The sequence below is a fragment of the Panthera onca genome, chromosome E3 (assembly GCF_046562875.1).
Source record: "Panthera onca isolate mPanOnc1 chromosome E3, mPanOnc1 haplotype 2, whole genome shotgun sequence".
Taxonomy (NCBI): Eukaryota; Metazoa; Chordata; class Mammalia; order Carnivora; family Felidae; genus Panthera; species Panthera onca.
In genome coordinates this window covers 4,515,539-4,535,317 of record NC_138354.1, presented here as the reverse complement: position 1 = coordinate 4,535,317, position 19,779 = coordinate 4,515,539, and the positions used below count along the sequence as shown (strand labels likewise).

The 19,779-nt window shown below is 42.3% G+C and overlaps 1 protein-coding gene across 8 annotated transcripts in view; it reads right to left on the bottom strand.

Annotated features, from left to right (window-relative positions):
- LOC132689636 (zinc finger protein 169-like) overlaps window positions 1–19,779 on the bottom strand; it is a 67,727-nt gene that overhangs the window by 22,454 nt on the left and 25,494 nt on the right. For 6 of the 8 annotated variants that reach the window (XM_078439902.2, XM_078439910.2, XM_078439901.2 and 3 more), the window contains exon 1: window positions 32–443. The exons of 1 other annotated variant lie outside the window; for it this stretch is intronic. The gene's annotated coding sequence lies outside the window, so the exon portion shown is untranslated. Of the gene's footprint in view, window positions 1–31; window positions 444–19,779 lie in introns of those variants that run through there. One more of the 8 variants, XM_078439904.2, reaches the window with a different exon arrangement.

The window sequence follows — 19,779 nt, the reverse complement described above, 5'->3', positions numbered from 1 at the left end:
CCATTCGGGAAAGAGCTGGCCCCCAGCTCACCGGGGCCAAGGCTGTCACGGGTCCACCGCGCTAAGCCCTCTGTGGACGGACGGTGGGCTCCGACGAGGCTGGGCTGTAAAGCAAAGCAATGAGACCAGCCTGCCCACAGCTCCCGCCCCAAACCAGACAGGAATCCTGACCCTCCCCAGTAGACGTCAGACAGAGCCGCCCACCGGACCCCCCTAGCAGAGCACGCCTCCCAGGGCTCGCCAGCTCTGCAGCCGTGGCTCTGCCACACGTGCCCTCTCTACCGCGGGGCAGAGGGAATCGTCAGTCCCAGATGCAGCGGGAGCCTCAGGACTGGCTAAGTCCCAGGTGCCGGCCACGCGAACCCCGCCAAGGGTCCGGAATTGCGCAGACTGCTGTGGGAGACCTCCGGACACAGCCGAGACGCCCCTGGAGTGGGCGGAACTACAACTCCCGGGAGACTCCGCGGTGAGGTACTTCCGGCCGGCGGCCCAGCCGTTTCCGGCCACGGGGCGGCAGGTGTGGGCCAGCAGGCGCCGCGGGCGCCGTGTGGACCAGTGGGTTGTGGGCAAATGCACCTTCTCCCGCGTTGTTACCAGCCAGCGGTCGCCCCGGGGGCTTTCCACCGGATCGGACCGGGTCGCCCCCAGCCCTGCGCCGTGTTAAGGGACCGGTCATGGCTGTCCCCTTCAACGCAAACCCGCCCCTGTCCTCCGCCCCCCTCCTAATTTGCGCGCCCAGCCTGGGTCTGTCTGTATGCCTCCGCCCAGAAGTCCGTTACCTGAGGGGCTCCATGTCGGGCACCTGGTTTTGTAAAACAAACAAACAAACAAACAAACAAACTCAAATCCTTTAGTCCTCATGACAGTCCCCAGCATAGGTATCATTATCCCCATTCCACAGAATCAGAGGCAGTCTTTCTCAGTATTTTTACCCTGGAAGAGCCCTTGAAATAGTCTCAGGTCTCAACAAACCCTTGCCCAAATATTGTTGCAGCTCATGGTAGAATAAGACAATCATCAAGTTACACTCAGGAGATAATCAGTATACAAATGGACAACGGCCAGACCATGTACCGAGATAGGACTCTGACCTATCACCACCGCCACCTACGCAGAAACCAACTCCCCTGTCTACAATAAACAGCGCAGAAAGCCAGATTGCTATCTTTAGTAACAATCCAGGCAGCTGAACAATAACTTCTGTCACAGTCCCAAATGGCCAGGACTTCGTCAATGACTGGCAGCTTTCTTAATGTTTGTCCTCACTTCTAACTCAGGAGTAACCAGAGAAAACATTGAATATACACCCGCTAACCCATCACATGGGATGCCCCACTCCCAAGCTAGCCTGCCTCCAGCTTCATCCTGCCATCAGCCACCAGTGAGGGCATTTGGAAACCTTCCCTTTTCTCCCCATAGTAAAACTTCCCCATTACCCTGCCTGCCTTTGAGTCTCTGCCAAAACTCAAGTTAACAGCGACTGACTGCTTTTTTTAAAAATTTGTGTTTTTTTAACGTTTATTTATTTGTGAGACAGAGAGAGACAGAGCATGAACAGGGGAGGGGCAGAGAGAGAGGGAGACACAGAATCTGAAACAGGCTCCAGGCTCTGAGCGGTCAGCACAGAGCCCGACGTCGGGCTCAAACTCACAGACCATGAGATCATGACCTGAGCCGAAGTCAGACGCTTAACCGACCGAGCCACCCAGGCGCCCCACGACTGAGTGCTTTGAGACAGCAAGCTCTGAAAAAATAACCTTGGCCTGTTTGTCGGTGTTTATTTTCAGAGATATAATTGTCAATATTTTTCTGTAGGTTCTGTTCATTCTTTTTTAATGTTTATTTTGGAGAGAGACAGAATGTGAGCAGGCAAGGGGCAGAGAAAGAGGGAGACACAGAATCTGAAGCAGGCTCCAGGCTCAGCCATCAGCACAGAGCCCCGAAGCAGGGCTTGAACCCACCAACTGAGAGATCATGACCTGAGCTGAAGTCGGACGCTTAACCGACTGAGCCACCCAGGTGCCCCTAGATTCGGTTCATTCTGGCTACCTACTCTTTTGTGTGGTTTTCCCCTCATCATTTGCTATTATAAATGTATTATTCAAAATTCACAAAGTAAGGGAAGGTAAAAGAAATTTAAAGTTTAAAATTATGCTTTTTCTTTGCTCATAGCATTTATACCGCTGGATTTATTAAAATTCAGTTCTTTGGGATCGCCCATGCTACTAAACAGTGCCAATAAATTGTACTAATTCTATACTGTTGCTGGAATTACTGGCAGAGTTTGAACAACCAAGTAGGATATTGGTCTAAATAGATATTCTTTATGCCATCGTGTATTTTGTATGAGAGAGGGGCTAGGGGCAGCCTTATCATGTGATTTTTTTTTAAAGTCTACTAAAATGATCATTTTAACTATCAATATATTTAAATAGTAAGTTTCATATCAATGAATCCATTTTGCATCTTTGGATGCAGCCTATAAGAACTTTTAGAATATACTATTAGACTCAGTTCATGCTTTTTTTAATGTTTATTAAAAAAATTTTTTTTGCATTTTTTAAATTTTTGATAGAGACAGAGCACGAGTGGGGGAAGTGCAGAGAGAGACAGAGACACAGAATCTGAAGCAGGCTCCAGGCTCTGAGCTGTCAGCACAGAGCCCGACACGGGGCTCGAACTCACAAACCGTGAGATCATGACCTGATCCGAAGTCGGATGCTTAACCGACTGAGCCACCCAGGTGCCCCTAATGTGTATTTATTTTTAAGAGAGAGAGAGAGAGAGACAGACAGAGCAGGGGAAGGGCAGAGAGAGGGGGAGACACAGAATCCGAAGCAGGCTACAGGCACCGAGCTGTCCTGAGCTGAAGTCGGACACTTAACCGACTGAGCCACCTAGGTGCCCCACATGCTCTTTTTTTTTTTTAATATTTATTTTTGAGGGAGAGAGGGAGACAGGGAGAGAGAGAGAAGGAGAGAGAGAGAAAGAGAGAGAGAGAGAAAGAGAGAATGTGAGCAGAGGAGGGGCAGAGAGAGAGGGAGACAGAGGATCCAAAATAGGCTCTGAGCTGTCAACACAGAGCCAAGGCAGGGCTGAAACCCACAAACCCCAAGCCGAAGTCGGTCACTTAATCAACTGAGCCATCCAGGTGCCCCAGTTCATGCTTTTTTTTGGGGGGGGGGGGAAGTAATCCTATTGTTTTGTAACATGGGGCTGCTTCTCCTTTTATTTCTACTTCCTGTGTCAGGTTTGGACATCAGAGATCTGAGTCCTTTGCAGATTCAGCTACATAACTTTATATATAACTTTTGTTCTAGAGAAAGTTACAAACAGTAGAAATTATCCCCTTCAAAACATTTGGGAGATTCATTCGTGAAACTTCTGAGTGTAGAAACTTTTATAGGATAATTCTTTTAGGGTTTTATGTCTTTTGTTTTGTTCTTTTCTTCCTGTTAAACTGGTCTTGGTAATGTATTTTTTCCCCAAATCGTTCTTTAATTCAGTATTTTCAAGTTTTCACTAAGTTTTTTTTAATTAAGCCTATTACTTTAAATTACTTTAAATTTCCAGATCTGGGGCGCCTGGGTGACTCAGTCGGTTGAGTGTCCGATTTCGGCTCAGGTCATGATCTCATGGTTCTTGAGTTTGAGCCCCGCGTCAGGCTCTGTGCTGACAGCTCAGAGCCTGGAGCCTGCTTTGGATTCTGTAACTCCCTCTCTGTCCCTCCCCTACTTGTGTGCTCGCACACGCCTTCTCGCGTTCTCTGTCTCTCTCTGTCTGTCAAAAATAAATAAACATTTTTAAAACATTTTAATTTCCAGATCTATTTTTAGAGAGTTTCCCTGGAATTGATCTCTTTTTGTATTGATTACCACAATCAGAGACTTATCACTTATTTTTTCCCCAAACATAGAGCTTTAGATTTGTTTATTATTTCATCATAAAAGCCATATATGAACGACCCAATGCTAATCTCATCTTCAATGGGGAAAAACTGAAAGCTTTCCCCCTAAGTTCAAGAACAAGACAGGGGATGTCCACTCTTGCCACTGTTATTCAACATAGTATTGGAAGTCTTAACCTCTGCAATCAGACAACACCAAGAAATAAAAGGCATCCAAATCGGCCAGGGGGAGGTCAAACTTTCACTCTTTGCAGAAGACATGATACTCTATATGGGAAACCCTAAAGATTCCATCAAAAAACTGCTAGAACTGATTCATGAATTCAGCAAAGTTGCAGGATATAAAATCAACGCACAGAAACTGGTTGCATTCCTGTACACCAACAATGAAGCAACAGAAAGAGAAATCAAGGAATTGATCCCATTTACAGTTGCACCAAAAACCATAAAATATCTAGGAATAGGTCTAACTGAACAGGTGAAAAATCTATGCACTGAAAACTATAGAAGGCTTATGGAAGAACTTGAAGAAGGCACAAAAAAAATGGAAAAAGATTCCATGCTCCTGGATAGGAAGAACAGATATTGTTACAATGTCGATACTACCCAAAGCAATCTATGTATTCAATGCAATCCCTATGAAAATAACACCAGCATTCTTCACAGAGCTACAACAAATAATCCTAAAATTTGCATGGAACCAGAAAAGACCCCGAATAGATTTATTAATTCGGTTTTTTCTTTTCTTCTCTGAGAGAGAAAATAAAACTCTTACAGTTACCCTTTAATATCAAGATTACAAGGAAACTACTTTAAAATAAATGGGAGCATTCCACTTAGGAGCAGACCAATGCTAATCACACAAGAAGAACTAAAAGGATGGAGCTACATTATTTAGGATGTGGGTAAAACTGTGATAAATAGAGATGCCAAAAGAAAAAAAAAACAGTGCCTTAAAAAAAAATCACAGATGATTTTTTCTGTTCATAAACTCATCTGGACAGCCTCAAGGGAGTCAGAAATCTGAGCTCCTTCTGAATTACTACTCTACCCTCCCAAGATGGCCAACATGACATTTTGTCTCTCACCTAGGAGTGAGGAGGGAAAGGCAGTGCAGAGAAGGGCTTTTCTTTTAGAGCATAATCTAAAAGAGGCACAAGTCACTTCTGCTCACATCCCATTGGGCAAGTCTCGTCAAGTGACCACCCCTAACTACAGGGAAGACTGGGAAATGAAGTCTTCATTCTAGGAGGGCAGTATTCCCAGCTAAAAAAACGAGGATTTATGACTTGAGAAGCAGAGACAGATATTGGGAGATAATGAGCAGTGTCTGCCATAGGAGGTGAGAGAACGGGAGAGGTGTCGCCAAACAAGTGGAAGCCGATTGGGATATTAACCAGGAGCCTCGCCCCACCTGCCCAAGTTCGATGGTTGGCAGTGTTGGATTTTATTTTCTCCATTTCACCAGAGGACAAAATTTAATCTCCTAGGGATGGGAGTGAAATTGATAAGCATTAAGAGCTACCCAGATATGCTGGATAGAGCTGGAGCCCAGGGCATCTAACTGCTCTGATTGTAGATTTTCAAGTTTTTCAGTGTATTTGAAGAGCACAAGAAACATATGGGTTAGCACACCAAATAATACACATAGAGCCCGCCCCCATATTCCCAAATAACGAATGTAAACAGCCTAGTACCTGTTCTTCCATAGAATTCTCCTGCTTCTATGTAATCATATAAAACCATGCAAAGGCCATTCACATTTAATATGGTCATTAATGTTTGGGTCTAAATCTCTCATCTGTTTTTGGTTGGTCCTATTTGGTTTTTATTCTCCTTTTCATATTTCCCTGCCTTCTTCTGGATTACTTGAATGTTTTTTATGATTCCTGTCCTAGTCCATCTGGGCTGCTAGAACAGAATACCTTGGACCGGGTGGCTCATCAACAACAGAAAATTACTTCTCACAGTTCTGGAGGCTGCAAAGTGCAAGATCAAGGTGCCAGCACATTCAGTGTCTGGTGAGGACCTCCCTCCAGGTTTATAGACTCAGGTCTTCTCACTGTGTGCTCACGTGGTGGAAGCCAGGAGGGAGCTCTCTGGGGTCTCTTTTAGAAGGCACAAGTTCCATTAAGGGGGGCTCTACTCATGACTTCCCAAAGTCCTCGCCTACTAATACAATCACATTCAGGGTTAGGCTTCAACATAGGACGGGGGAGAGGACACGCATACAGTCCACAGTGTAGAGGCCGCTTTTAGGCAACACGCTAGAGCAATGGGAACCTGAGTAAGGCAAAAGGGCCCACAGTGACCACCGGGCTGAATGCAAACAGTCCATTAGGGGACCCACCTCGAAACAGCCATAGACCCTGGCCTAGACCAATGGGCTACGTACAACTGGGCACAGGTACCAAAAAAGGAAAATTCCATCTGTTCCCAACCCTCCTCACTGCCCCCTTAACTATAGCCCGCCCCCCACCTCCTGGCAGACAGTCTCTCCTTTGCTGTCCCACCTGCCGCTCCTTGCGGTGTATTCAACAAACTTCCAACTCCTTGGTTCTGCCTTGGGTGAATTCTTACCCCCGCTTGCACCGTTGGCCCCCCATTCGGAATGCCCCACATAAAGCAATTACACTTTCTCTTTTGTTGGCTCATTGGCTCTCTTTGTTTTATTATTTTAGTGGTTGCTTTAGATTCACAGAAGCCATTTTAACATCTCATAATCTACCTTCTAGTGCTAGAAAATATGTGACATCATACCTAGCACTCTCCAGCACTCTGTCCTCAGAGCCTCTAACTACTTTGATCTCCCTGGGCTCTCGGGTCCCGGCCCCAAATCAGGGAGTCCTCCGGGCTTCACCTGGGTTATCCTCTTTGTACCTAAACCTGAAAACTCTCCCAAGGCTGGGGCAATTGTAGGGTTCCTTCATTTATTCCCTCCCCCTTAGGACTGACAGTTCACTGCTTAGTATGTCTCCCAAATAATTGTTTCATATACTTTTGTTAGATTTTGTTTGTTTGTTTGTTTGTTTCAGATAGAGGGGTAGATCTGGTTTCTGTTATACTATCTTCACTGGAAACAGAAGTTTATCTTCATTTTTGAAAGATATTTTCACTGGGTATAGAATTATAGGTCAACAGGTTTTTTTTTTTCCTATCAGCACTTAAAAAAATGTCATTCCGATTGAAGATGGCCAACATGGCAGAGAAGTAGGGGGATCCATACTTCCCAAGTCTCCCAAACAAAGAAGGCCTGAAGCCAAAGGACTTTGAACCCCAAGAGTCTGGGAGGAAAAGAGACTGAGTCTACCAGGAAGAAACCGGGACAACCTGAGAAACCATAGGGCTACTTCAAGGAATAAATCAAAGCACACCTGGTGGAGGGTCCACAACATCACTACGAGTAGGGAAATAAAATAACCAAAGTCACAACAACAGACAGCAAGTAACACTCTCCGAAAAACACCTCCTGAAGAGCCAGGCGCTAGACAGTGTATAACCCCCCTTTAATACAGCAGTGCTCGCAGGTGCAGAGCACGTAACAAGCTTTTAAAACTCATAAGGGAGAGTAAAGTCGCCCAAATGACGATATGGGAGAATTCCCCTCAAAAGAAATTCCAGGAAGAAGTGACAGCTAAAGAATTGACCAAAATAGATTTAAGCAACAGAACTGAACAAGAATTTAGGATAATAGTCATAAAATTAATCACTGGGCTTGAAAAAAGCATAGAAGGCAGTAGAGAATCAACAGAACTGAACAAGAATTTAGGATAATAGTCATAAAATTAATCACTGGGCTTGAAAAAAGCATAGAAGGCAGTAGAGAATCTATTACTACAGAGATCAAGGGACTAAAAAATAGTCATGATGAATTTAAATATGCTATAAATGAGGTGTAAAATAAAATGGAGGCGGCCACAGTGTGGATTGAAGAGGCAGAGGGAAGAATAGGTGAATCAGAAGATAAAATTATGGAAATAGAGGAAGCTGAGAAAAAGAGAGAGAAAAAAATCCAGGATCATGAGGGGAGAATTAGAGAACTAAGTGACTCAATCAAACAGAACAAAATCTGTATCATAGGAAGAGAGAGAGAGAGAAAGGGAAAGAAGGTGTACTTGAACAAATCCCAATCTGGGGAAGCTGAGAACTTCCTCAATCTGGGGAAGCCAACAGGCACTGAAATCCGAGAGGCACAGAGAACTCCCTTCAGACGTAACTTGAATTGATTTTCTGCACAACATATCCTAGTGAAACTGGCAAAATACAAGGATAAAGAGAGAATTCTGAAAGCAGCTAGGGATAAACAGGCTCTAAAGGTAGACACATAAGAGTACTGGCAGATCTATCTACTGAAACTTGGCAGGCCAGAAAGGAATGGCAGGAAATCTTCAATGTGATGGACATGAAAAATATGCAGCCAAGAATCCTTTACCCAGAAAGTCTGCCATTCAGAATAGAAGGAGAGATAAAGGTTTTCCCAAACAAAGAAAAACTGAAGGAATTCATCACCACTAAACCAGCCCTACAAGCGATCTTAAGGGGGACTCTGTGAGTAAAATGTTGCAAGGACCACAAACTATCAGAGACACCACTACAAGCATGAAACCTACAGATAACACAATGACTCTAAACCCCTATCTTTCAATAATAACATTGAATGTAAATGGACTAAATGCTCCAATCAAAGGACATAGGGTATCAGAATGGATAAAAAAACAAGACCCATCTATTTGCTATTTACAAGAGACTCACTTTATTTTTTAAAAAAATTTTTAATGTTTATTTATTCTTGAGAGAGAGAGACAGAGACAGAGCATGATGCGGGAGGGTCAGAGAGAGACAGACAGACAGACACAGAATCCAAAGCAGGCTCCAGGCTCTGAGCTGTCAGCACAGAGCCCGACGTGGGGCTCAAACTCATGAGCCGTGAGTTCATGACCCAAGCCAAAGTCGGACATCTAACCGACTGAGCCACCCAGGCACCCCACAAGAGACTCACTTTAGACCTGAGGACACCTACAGATTCAAAGTGAGAGGATGGAGAACTACCTATCATGCTTCTAGAAGTCAAAAGAAAGCTGGAGTAGCCATACTTATATCAGGCAAACTGGACTTTAAAGGTTGTTACAAGAGATGATGAAGGGCATTATATAATAATTACACGGTCTATCCATCAGAAAGAGCTAACAATTATAAATGTTTATGTACCCAATTCGGAAGCACCCAAATATATATACATATACATACATATACATACATATATATGTATGTGTATGTATGTATATGTATATACATATATATGTATGTGTATGTATGTATATGTATATATATATATGTATGTATATATGTGTGTGTGTGTATGTGTGTATATGTATATGTATATATATATATATAAATGTTCCATTTTCTTCTGATTTTGGGGATTTATTCTTCTGCAAATAAGCTGCTTTTTTTCTGTGTTTAATATTTTTACACTCCCATATTAAGAATTTCAGAAAAAGAACAGCAAACTAAACCCAAAGAAATGAGCATGACAATGATCCTAAGTTTGGAGAATAAACTGGTAAAATAGAAGATAAATGAAAATAAAGGGGGTCAAAAATCCCAAAGACCTAGTTGTGAGAGACAAAACTATATCACTTTGAGAAGATACAGAATATCTTCGTGATTTTCAGAATGAGGAAGGTGATTTCCTAAGAAAAACCAAAAATCATTAACTATAAAGGAATAGGTTGGTAAGATCGCACCAAGAGTAAGGACACCCTAAAGAGAATGAATGAACTGGCCACAGCGTGGGAGATCTATCATACTCATAACTTACAAAGACTCATCTGAAGAACTAAGAATTCCTAGAAATCTCTAAGAAAAAAAGTAGATGATGCAATGGAAAAAAGAATTATCAAAAACACGGACAGGCATTTTTCCAGAAAAGAAGATCCAAATGGGCAATGAAGGACACAAAAAGGTGCTCAACTTTAGTAATGACCAAGGAAACGTGAAGTACAAGCCACCAAGGTGGCACAGGCAACTCCAAGGATGAGCAAAGCGGTAAAACCGCAACAACACTCGTTACTGGTGAAGAGTGGAGATTAATGCAACCACGTAGGGTGACATTCGGGCATGCCACAGGACAGATGAATGCATGTATGCGAAGCCCCGGCAATTGCACCTTTAGGTACGTCCTGCTGAACGAGTTTCTCAACCTTGCCACCACTGACATTTGTGGCCAAATTAATTCCGTCGTAGGGGTGCTGTCCTGCGCATTGTAGGACGTGTAGCGGCACCCAGATGCCAGTAGCACCCTCCACATTTACGGCCACCGAAAATGTCTCCGGACATTGCCACGTGTGTCTGGGGTGTGGAGGGGAAGCAAAATTGCCCCAAATCGAGAACCACTTGTTTAATACAATCACGTAGCTTATGCAAAGTCAGGGAGTTACAGCCTCATCAGACCAGGGATTTAGATCATGAGAAACCCGAGTCCAGAGTATGTGGCTTGCCAGGTAGAATCTGCTTTCCTCCTTCCATGACTGAAGCCTGGGCCACCTTCCATGGGAACTGATGGGCTCCTTCAGCACCTCCATTCGGGAGCTGGACTTGGAATCCCCAATACAACTATACAACAGGGTTTGTCGCTCATTCCTGTTGGAAATATTGCCCCAGACAGCAGCTCCAGATCTCAGATTCAGCATCAAATCTCTTTCCAAATATAGAAACACCCATAAGTGAGAAAGCAGCCCCATATTTTCCTGAGACAACCAGTAACAATCTAACAAACAGCCAGTGACGTCACGGTTAAAATAACACAACGCCAACACTATAAAAAGTCCCAGATTTCAGTATTACAAGCTCCTGATATCATCAGGTTTCAACCAAGGAATTAATATCCCATTTGAAATCTTCTCCTCCTTAGAAAAAAATTTTTTTAATTTATTTATTTTGAGAGAGAGAGAGGGAGAGAGGGAGGGAGGGAGGGAGAGGGAGAGAGAGCAGGCAATCGAGCACCAACAGGGGAGGGGTAGAGAGAGTGGGGAGAGATAACCCCAAGCAGGCTCCACACTGCCCGCACAGAGCCCAATGCAGGGCTCAGACCAGGAACCGTGAGATCATGACCTGAGCTGAAATCAAGAGTCAGACACTTAACCGACTAAGCCACCCTGGTGCCCCAGAAAAATTTAATGAAGTAAATCTCTTACTCCTTACTGTAAAAATTCTGCATAGCCCCACTTATGTGGGTGGCAGGTACCTAAGTAGAATCTGCCTTCCTGCTTTCAACTCTGGACCATTTTCCATTATAGTTCGTGCTTCCTTCAGCATCTCTGGGGTGGCTCAATTCTCCTCCAAAGCTATTGTTTCCACTTTTCCAAGATGCCAACAAATCAACTGTACATAAATACCACAGTAGCTTAAGGAGCTTAGACGTTGCCACTCTACCCTCACAAGTTAAAAACTGAGCAAACTAAAACACCAACAACTCTACTTAGATCCATCAGGGAGGTGAGGGCATGGGCAAGCCACGGGGCCCCAAAATGGAGAGGGAGGCAGGAAGATTCAGAGAATCACCACTTACCAGAGCAGAAACCTCCGCGTGAACCGATCTGGGTTAAGAAAACCTGCACTGAAGCTGATGAGTTGCTGGAGGCTCGGTGTTTTGAACAAGTCTGAGAGTCCAAACCTTGGGAGGGGGACACGCTTTCATGAGTCTTACCTCAGGAGATCCCCCCGGTGCTCATAGCGACCATGCGAGGAAAACTCCCTGCAGGGAGAAGGGAACGGTAGCCATTTTGAAATACACGAGAGCATTCTGTTCTTCTTAATAAGGCCTGCCCTCAGGAGAAACTAGTTAACCAGAGCCTAACCTCCTGGGGTCTTATCAGAGCCTAATTGACCAAAGGAAGGGAGATACTCAGCTCCAGCCAGCTGTAACTATACTATCCCACCCAGTGAGGGAGACGGAATGAGCAGCATGTGTGAGGCTCACAGTCCAGAGGCACAGGGTGACTACAAACCTGAGACCTAGTCGTTGGACGTGCTCTCCCTCCCTGACACCTTACCACCACTTTACTAAAGGCCCATTACAGCAGTTTTTACCCAGTGTGTCATGTCGAGCAATCAAGACAAAATTACAAGGCATACTAAGAGGCAAAAAACAGTTTGAAGAGACTGAACAACCATGAGAGCGAGAATCGGGTATGCCAGAAATGTTGGATTCCTAGGCCAAAAATTTTTAAAAACTGTGATTAATATGGTTGAGGCTTTAATGGAAAGAGCAGACAACAGGTAAACAGATGAATAATGTAGGCAGGGAGATGGAAATTCCAAAAAAGAATAAAAAGGAAATGCTAGAAATCAAAAGCACTGTAACCAAAATAAAGAATGCCTTTGATGGGCTTATCAGGGGACTGGACACATCTGAGGATAGAGTTCCTAAGCTTGAGGACATCTCAATAGAAACCCTCAAAAACTGGGGCTCCTGGGTGGCTCAGTCAGTTGAGCATCCAACTCTTGATTTCAGCTCCGGTCATGATCCCAGGGTGATGGGATTGAGCCCCAGGTCTGGTTCCATGCTGAGCATAGAGCCTGCTTGGGATTCTATCTCTCCCTTTGCTCCTTCCCCGCCACCTCTAAAATAAATAAATAAATAAATAAATAAATAAATAAATAAATAAAATTTTTAATCTTAAACCTCAAAAACTAAAAAGTGAAGAAAAAAGGAGGAGGAGGAGGAGGAGGAGAAAAACAGGAAAAAGAAAAAGAAAAACCAGAACAGAATATCTAAGAACAACTAAAAAAGACATAGCATATAGGTCATGGAAATACCAGTAGAAGAGAGAGATAAAAGAAGAAACATTTTAAACAAAAATGACTGAGAATGTCCCAAAATTTATGTTAGACATCAAACCTCAGATCCAGAAAGCTCAGAAAACACCAAAACAAAACAACAAAACAAAACCAAAAACAAACAAAAATGAAAACACCAAACAGGATAAATGCCCAAACACAAACAAACAAAAAATATATCTAGGCATGTCATACTCAAACTTCAGAAAATCAAAGGAAAAATCAGCTTACCTATAGAGGAACAAAGGTAAAAATTAACCTGACTTCTCGGAAATCACCCAAGCAAGAAGAGGACAGAGTAAAATATTTAAAGAATTAAGAGGAAAAAAACCCACTAACTTAAAATTATGTAACGTGCAAAATTATGGTTCAAAGGAAAAGAAGAAATAAAGACTTTCTCATAGAAACAAAACTGAGGGAATGTGTCGCTTGTAGACCTGCCCTGAATGCATCTGCCATCAGATAATCACAAATTAAAAACAACAATGAGATACACTAACTCATCTCTGAGAATGGTCAGAATCCAACACTGACATCGCCAAATGCTGGTGAGGATGTGAGTGAACTCCCATTCACGGCCGGCGGGAGTGCAAAATGGTGCAGCCACTTTGGAAGACAGTTTGGCTGTTTCTTATAAAACCAGACATACCCTTACCAGATGATCCAGCAACCACAGCCTTTGGTATCTGCGCAATGGAGCTGAAAACTTACGTCCGCACAAAAGGCTGATTTTTATAGCCTAGAAGCAACCAAGGCGTTCTTCAGTAGGCGAACGCATAGATAAACGGTGGTCAACCCAGACAATGGAGTATTATTCGATTCTAAAACAGAAATGAGCTCTCAAGTCATGTAAATGCATACTTCTCAAGTGAAAGAAGCCAGTCTGAAAAGGCTGCATATGGTAGGATCCCAACTATACGACATTCTGGAAAAGGCAAAGCTATGGAGACAGTGAAAGATCAGCGCTTGCTAGGGGTTAGGAGGGAAGGAGGGATGAATAGGTGGGCACAGAAGATTTTTAGGGCAATGTTACTATTCTGTATGATACTACAGTGGTGAGTATATGCATTATACATTCCACCGAACCCATAGAATGTGTAACAGCAAGAGTGCACCCTAACATAAGCTGTGGACTTTGGGTGATTATGGCACATCAAAGTGGGTTCATCAGTTGTAACATATGTAGCACCCTGTACATAGTGGCCATAGTTGGGGAGCCTGTGCCTATATGGGAACAGGAGTTATACAGGAACTCCGTATACTTTCCATTCAATAAGCTGTGAACCTAACTGCTCTTAAAAAATATATATTAATTAAAAAAAAAAAAAAAGTTGCGCGAATCAAGACCCATGCCCTCAGGAGCTTAAAATTTAGTAAGCTGATATTTAAAATGTGAAAGATTACATACAATATCACCATAAATAATGTTAGAAAGTAAGCTAAAGGTTCAGAGATGACAGTCGTAAAACACACCGTAGGCAAATGACTAGTATCCAGAATCTATGACTGCTGCCTACATATCAACCCACAAAAGATAAAAAACCCACCTGAAATGTGCAAATGATATGAACCAATAATTCGGCCCGCAGGCAGTAGTCGGCTGACCCTGACTTCAAATGCTATTATTGCAATAATCCAAGTACATTATTTTATGGTCACACGAGTAGAAGTTCTGAGATAAGGTTGGATGTTTAAAGATAATATTGAATATATATAATATAATTTAGATATAATGTGTATTACATTTTGATATCAGAGTCAACAGAGTTTGCTGATAAATCCACTGTGGGGTGAGAGAGAAAGGGGTGTCCGGGATGACTTTAAGAAAGAAATAACCACAGCACTAGCCCCTCATCCATACAATCAAGAAAATGCCAGCAACGTTACCGCCATCACAGCAGTTCAAAAATCTGACCTCCAAATTCCTTTTCTAAGCCAAAGGGCATCCCATGAGCCTATCACGCCATGTCACCCCACCAGCACTTCTGATTCACGTGAACTGATTCCTTACTGAACGCCGGCCACTGTCCTGACTGTTCCCATGCAGGATTTGTTGGATTCTTACTACAACCCCGTGAGACAGGTACGTTAGGATCTCCAATTTACAAGTGCGGATCCCGAGGTTGAGAGGGACTAAAATGACGTGTGTAAACTCACATAGTTAGAAGCCAAGATTAAAAATTCAGCATCTCTTGGGCACCTGGGTGGCTCAGTTGGTTAAGCATCCTACTCTTGATTTCGGCTCAGGAGCCGAAATAAGTAAAATAAACTTAAAAAAAATTCTTTAAAAAATTCAGCATTTCCGAATCCAAAGCCAGCATGCCAAAGGATGGTGCTCTATAGTTTAGACCTGGACTTTTGGCTGAGAACCAGAGCAGAAAGTGAGGAGAGTAGATAGAGTAGGAGTAGAACAGAAAACTTCCTTGGTTTCTTCTTCTTCCCCTTTTCCTCCTTCTCCTCCTCTTCCATCTTCTTTAATGTTTATTTTTGAGAGAGAGAGAGAAAGAAAGAAAGAGAGAGAGAGAACAAGCAGGGAAGGAGTAGAGAGAGGGGGGAGAGAGAGAAGCCAAAGCCGGCTCCATGCTATCAGTGCAAAGCCTGACTTGGGCTCGAACTCACAAACCAGGAATCCCCTTGGTTTCTTCTTCATCAAGATACCAGTTGTCTGGGATTTCTAACCTATGAATTTAAAACTCATTTGAGATAAACACTCCTTCAAAGCATTAACCCTGTGGGCGCCTGGGTGGCTCAGTCGGTTAAGCGTGCAACTTCACTCAGGTCATGATCTCACAGCTCTAGGGTTTGAGGCCTGTGCTTACAGCTCAGAGCCTGGAGCCTGCTTCAGATTCTGTCTCCCTTTCTCTCTCTGCCCCTCCCCTGCTCATGCTCTGTCTCTCTCTCCCTCTAAAAAATAAATAAACTTAAAAAAAAAAAAAAGATTAATCATCGGGCACCTGCATCTCAGTCAGTTAAGTGTCCAACTCTTGATTTTCATTCGGGTCATGATCTCATTGTTTGTGAGTTTGAGCCCCATGTCCGGCTCTGTGCTGACAGCGAGGAGCCTGCTGGGGATTCTCTCTCTCCCTCTCATCTGCCCCTCCCCTGCTCATGCTCTCTCTAAGATAAATAAATAAATATTTTTTAAAAAGGATTAATCGTGACCAGGCTCCTCACATTACCGTGTGGGGAGGAGCAGGGATTGGGGGCCACACCCACACATGTATTTATCAGAAACGCTCCTTGAAAAATTAACATATAGTAACAGCACCTACTTTCTTCTGCTTAATGGATCTTCCCACATATGCTAGGCCTTTCAGTCTCTGTTCCCGCTGTAACCTTTACTCTCTGCACCAGAATGACGGTGAATTGCATTGGACTTTATCAAGGAGCACCTCGCCGTCCTGGTAAATGCAGGGTGCCTTCGGTTAAATCTGATGAGTCTCCATCAGAAACGACAAAGGGGAAATTGGTACCGAAACAGGGATATTTTACAAAACAATAAGACACTAGTTTATTTCACACAACTCTGCAAATAAATTAGAAAACCTGGAGCTCTATCCAAAGATTGGCAAACCTATGTGAAATTTCTAGTTTTCTAGAAAAATACCATTTTTCAAAATTGACCCCACTGGAAACAGAAAGCCTAAATAGACCAATTACCATAGAAGAAACAGAGAAGAGTAATACAAAAGCACCAGGTCCACATTGTTTAATTGAGAAATTATATGAAAGCTTTAATTAAAAACATATTTTTAACTAGGCTCCAGGCCCAACATAGGGCTCAAACTCAGAACCCCAAGATCAAGAGTCACATGCTCTATAGACTGAGCCAGCCAGGCGCCCCTATACCAAACCTTTAAAGACTACACAATTCCAGTTGTTCTCAAGCCTTTCCAGAACATAAATAAAGGTAGGAAAAAAACGAAAAATAGAACTACTCTATGATCCAGCAATTGCACTACTAGGTATTTACCCAAAGGATACAAAAATACAGACCCAAAAGGGTACATGCACCCCAATGTTAATAGCAGCATTATCAACAATAGCCAAACTATGGAGAGAGCTCAAATGTCCATTGGGTGATGAATGGATAAAGAAGATGTCATATATGTACAATGGACCATTACTCAGCCATCAAAAAGAATGAAATCTTGCCATTTGCAATGATGTGGATGGAGATAGAATGTATTATGGCTAAGCGAAATCAGTGAGTCAGAGAAAGACACATACCATACGATTTCATTTACATGTGGAATTTAAGAAACAAAACAGATGAACATACGGGAAGGGGGGTAGAAAAGAGGAGAAAAACAAACCACAAGAGACTCTTAAGGATAGAGAACAAACTGAGCGTTGATGGAGGGAGGCGGGTGGGGGATGGGCTAGATGGGTGATGGGTATTAAGGAGGGCACTTGTGATGGGCACTGAGTGTAATATGTAAGTGATGAATCACTGAATTCTACTTCTGAAACCAATACTGCACTGTATGTTAACTAAAAAAAAAATTTTTTTAAGAAAAAAGGAAAGTAGGACCAAAATATTTCTATAAAGCAAGTATGTCATTTATGTCCAATGCTCACAGCAATTACACACCAGAAAGAAACTTTCAGACCAACTTTACTTATGAAATAGGCAAAAGTCTTAAATAAAATATTAGCAAACAGAATCCTATTTTAAAAGGAAGACACTGGGATCCCCTGGCTAGCTCAGTCAGCCAGGCAGTCTTGATCTCCTGCAACTCTTGATCTCAGGGTTGTGAGCTCGAGCCCCACGTTGGGTGCAGAGATTACTTAAAAGTAAAATCTTTAAAAAATAAAATAAAGGTAAGACATTGTATTGAGTTTCTAATGGGATTGCAAGTGTGGTTCAATGTTGGAAAAGTCATTAGTATATAATATTAATGGGACTAAAGGGAAAACTTATGTGACCATTTTAATTAGAAGCAGCAGAGGGCATTTTTGAAAAGTCAACACCCATTCATGATAAAAGTGTTATACAGGGGCACCTGGGTGGCTCAGTCAGTCAAGCGTTCGACTCATGACCTCAGCTCAGGTCTTAATCTCAGGGTCATGAGTTCAAGCCCTACATTGGGCTCCATGCTGGGTGGGAAGCCTAGATGGAAAAAAAAAAAGATATATAAAAACAGGAGATAACTAATACTTCTTTAACATAATAAAACTATATATACTTCATCCCAAAGAGAAAATACTAGAATCTTTCTCACTAAGATAAGGCCACTTTGTTTGCTGCTCTTTAATACTGTGTTGGAATTATTCACTGCAATGAAATAAGAAAAAACAAATTAGAACAAAGAAAGAGATAAAACTACAATCTCAGATGGTGTGATCATATTCTCGAATACACAAAAGGGTCAGGGGAAAAACACTACAATATAAGGAGATTTTGTAAAAGAAGCAGGTTATAAAACCGGCATGCAAAAATCTGTATAAACAAAAGCTGTTCAAAAGATATAATGGAAGAAAAAAGGTATTATGGAAGAGATGACCCTATTGGTGATACAAAATAAAACACTTAAGCAAAGTATTAAAAAGTAATGTCTAAAAAATTCACATAAGAAGCTATAACAACACTTTTGAAAGGCAAAGGGGGAACTGCAGCAAATGACAAGTCATGTGACATTCTTGGATAGGGTCATCATGAAGATGTCAGCCCTCCCTAAGTTGATCTATAAATTTAACAAGATCTCAAGGGGAAAAAATACTATTAGTTTCCTTCCCCTGGAATTAAAAACAAGTGGATTATAATCTGGAAAAGAAGAAATAAGAACAGCCAGATAATGCTTGAAAGACAGCCAGATTTCAATATATTAGAACACAGATGCAGCCTCTGTCATTAAAAATGAGACACCGGCCTGTTCACGGACAGAAGGGCACAGAAGGAGAAGACAAAATCCAGAATCAGAACTAACTGCAGGGGCGCCTGGATGGCTCAGTGGGTGGAACATCCAACCCTTGATTTCAGCGCAGGTCATGATCTCACAGTTTGGGAGTTTGAGCCCCACATCGGGATCTATGCTGATGGTGCAGAGCCTGGTTGGGATTCTCTCTCCCCCTCTCTCTCTGCCCCCTTCTGCACTCTCTTTCTCAAAATAAATAAATACACTTTAAAAAAATGTTTAAAAAAGAATCAACTGCAGATGCAAGATAAGTGCATGATAAAGAGAGCATTTCCAATCAGTAAGAGGCATAGAGGACTTTTTAATGTGTGATCCTGGGATAGCTGGCTGGCCTAATGGAATTAGATATAATTAGATCCATTCCTCACACCATACAACCAATAGATTTTAAATGAATCAGAGATTTCAATGTAAAATAAAAAAATGAAACCATGTGAGTATTAGAAGAAAACACAAGGAAGGGCACCTGGGTGGCTCAGTAAGGTGTCTTGATCTCAGCTCAGGTCTTGATCTCAGGGTCACAAACGAGTTCAAGCCCCTCATTGGGTGCCGTGCTTAAAAAAAAAAGAAGAAGGAAAAAGAAGAAAACACGAGGAAATTTCTCTATTACTGGGGATGAAGAAAACTTCCCTATAAATATGACTTAAAATCCAGATACAATAGTGGGAAAGATTAGTAAATTTGACTGAATGAAAATTTAAACAACATTTACAAAGCTTAAAATACCATGACCAGAGTAGAAAGGCAAAGAACTTACTGGGGAAAATACCTGTCATGTAGGTCATAGGCAAAGGGTTACTATGCCTAATACAGAGAGAGATCCTAAAAATTAGAGAAGACAAAAGCCCTACCTAAACATGGACACTAGGCATGAACAGAGAGCTCACAGGAAAAAAAAAAAAAAAAACAAGTTCTCTAAAACATTAAAAATTGCTCAACCACATTCATTATAAGAGAGATAAGAGGAGAGGCCATTTCTCACCTATTAGACTAGAAAAAAACCATGTTTGCTGACACGTTGAAAAAAATATTTATTAATCACCTTTGGAAGATACTAGGAGACCAAGTCAGCATTCTTTTTATTTATTTTTATTTATTCTTATTTTAGTGCAA